Source organism: Zalophus californianus, chromosome 3 (genome assembly GCF_009762305.2).
Source record: "Zalophus californianus isolate mZalCal1 chromosome 3, mZalCal1.pri.v2, whole genome shotgun sequence".
Lineage (NCBI taxonomy): Eukaryota > Metazoa > Chordata > Mammalia > Carnivora > Otariidae > Zalophus > Zalophus californianus.
The window spans coordinates 64299730-64302280 of NC_045597.1; the positions used below are offsets into that span (position 1 = coordinate 64299730).

The 2551-nt window shown below is 41.1% G+C and overlaps 1 pseudogene; it reads left to right on the top strand.

The window, feature by feature from the left end:
* The first annotated feature begins 370 nt into the window (after positions 1-370).
* On the top strand, positions 371-2207 carry LOC113920437 (annotated as a pseudogene).
* Positions 2208-2551: the final 344 nt, after the last annotated feature.

Genomic DNA, 2551 nt, shown 5'->3' on the forward strand with positions numbered 1-2551 from the left:
GCCATCGAGTGCTTTCACACTTACAACTGTTTCCATTTGCTTTCAGAACCATCTTTCCCAAAGAGAACCTAGAGAGGAGAAACTAACTGGCAAAGCTACTCCTGTAAGACCATGCTGACACCCTGATCTTGGACATCCCAGCCTCCAGAACTCTGAGAAATAAATTCCTGTTGTTTATAAGCCACCCGCTCTGTGGTATTTGTTAGAGCAGCCTGAATGGACCAGAGGAGTAGCCTCACGCTAAATTCATTGGTAAATGTGTGTGTTCCTTCTGCTCCACTGACTGGCTGTTCCTTTGTCTCTTCCACTCCTTGGGCCTCCCTATAACCTGAGACATAATATTGAAATTAGTCCAGCTGATAACCTGACAATGGCCTCCGAGTGTTCAAGTGAAAGGAAGAATCATACATCTCTCACTTTAAATCAGAAAGTAGGAATGATTCAGCTTAGTGAGGAAGGCTGAGAGAAGCCAGGAGCTAGGCCTCTTGTGCCAAGCAGTTAGCCAAGTTGTGAATGCAAAGGAAAATCTCTTGAAGGAAATTAAAAGTGCTACACCAGTGAACACATGAATGATAAGAAAGAGAAACAGCCTTGATGATATGGAGAAATTCCTAGTGGTCTGGTTAGATCAAACCAGCCACAGCATTCCCCTAAACCAAAAGCCTAATCCAGAGCAAGGCCCTAACTCTCTAAATCTGTGAGGGCTGAGAGAGGTGAGGAAGCTGCAGAAGGAAAGTCTGAAGCTGGCAGAGGTTGATTCATGAGGTTTAAGGAGAGAAGCTGTCTCCACAACCTAAAAGTACAAGGTGAAGCTGCAAGTACTGGTGGAGAAGCTACAGCAAGTTATCCAGAAGGTCTAGTTAAGATAATTAGTGAAGGTGGCTACAATGAACAATAGATTTTCAAAATAGATGAAACAGCCTTCTATTGGAAGAAGATGCCATCGAGGACTTTCATAGCTAGAGAGGAGAAGTCAGTGCCTGGCTTCAAAGCTTCAAAGGACAGGCTGACTCTTGTTAGGGGCTAATGCAGCTCCTGACTTGAAGTTGAAGTCAATGCTCATTGACCATTCTGAAAATCCTGAGATCTTTAAAAATTATGCTGAATCTATTCTGCCTATGCCCTATAAATAGGACAGCAAAGCCTGGATAATGTGTAAATGTGTTAATGTGTAAACACATCTGTTTACAATATGGTTTACTAAATACTTTAAGCTCATTGATGAGACATACTGCTCAGAAAAAAAAAAGTTTCTTTTCAAAATATTACTGCTCACTGACAGCACACCTGGTCACCCAAGCACTCTGATGGGGACGTACCATGAAATTACTGTTGTTTTCATGCCTGCTAACAACATCTATGGTGCAGCCCACGGGTCCAAGAGTAAATTTGACTTTTAAGTCTCATTATTTAAGATATACATTTTGTTAAGCTATAGCTGTCATAGATAGTGATTCTTCTGAAGGATCTGGGCAAAGAAAATTAAAAACCTGGAAACAACTCACCATTTCCAGATGCCATTAAAGACACTCATTATTCATGGGAAGAGGTGAAATGTCAACATTCACTGGAGTTTGGCAGAAGTTGATTCCAACCCTCATGGATGACTTTGAGGGGTTCAATACTTCAGTGGAGGGAGTAACTGCAGATGTGGTGGACATAACAAGAGAACTAGAATTAGAAGTGGAACAAGAAGATGGGACTGCCTTGTTGCAATCTCATAATAAAACTTGAACAGATGAGGAGTTGCTTCTCATGGATGAGCAAAGAAATGGTTTCTTGAGATGGAAACTGCTCCTGGCGAAGATGCTGTGAAGATTGTTGAAATGACAATAAAGTGTTTAGAATATTATACAAACTTAGTTGATAAAGCAGCTTCAGGGTTTGAGAGGATTGACTCCAATTTTGAAAGAAGTTCTACTGTGGGTAAAATGCTATCGAATAGCATCTCCTGCTATAGAAAAATCATTCATGAAAAAAGGAGTCAATCTATGTGGCAAACTTTGTTGTTGTCTCATTTTTAAGAAATTACCACAGGCACCCAGCCTTCAGCAACCACCACCCTGGTCAGTCAGCAGCCATCAACGTCAAGCCAAGCCCCTCCACCTGTAAAAATTACAAGTCGCTCAGGTCAGATGATGGTTAGCCTTTTTTTAGCAATAAAGTATTTTTCAATTAAGGCATGTACACTGTTTGTTTGGACATAATACTCTTGCATGCCTAATAGTATAAGCATAACTTTTATACATCCTGGGAAACCAAAAAATTCATTTGACTCACTTTACTGCAGTATTTGTTTTATTGTAGTAGTCTGGCATGCATGGAACTCACAATATCTCTGATGTATGCCTGTACTGACTGATTTTTTTAAAAGATTATATTTATTTATTAGAGAGAGAAAGAGGCAGGCAGAGGGAGAAGCAGTCTCCCCGCTGAGCAAGGAGCCCAATGCAGGACTTGATCCCAGGACTCTGGGATCATGACCTGAACCAAAGGCAGACGCTTAACCAACTGAACCACCCAGGTGTCCCTGTACTGACTGATTTTAAGA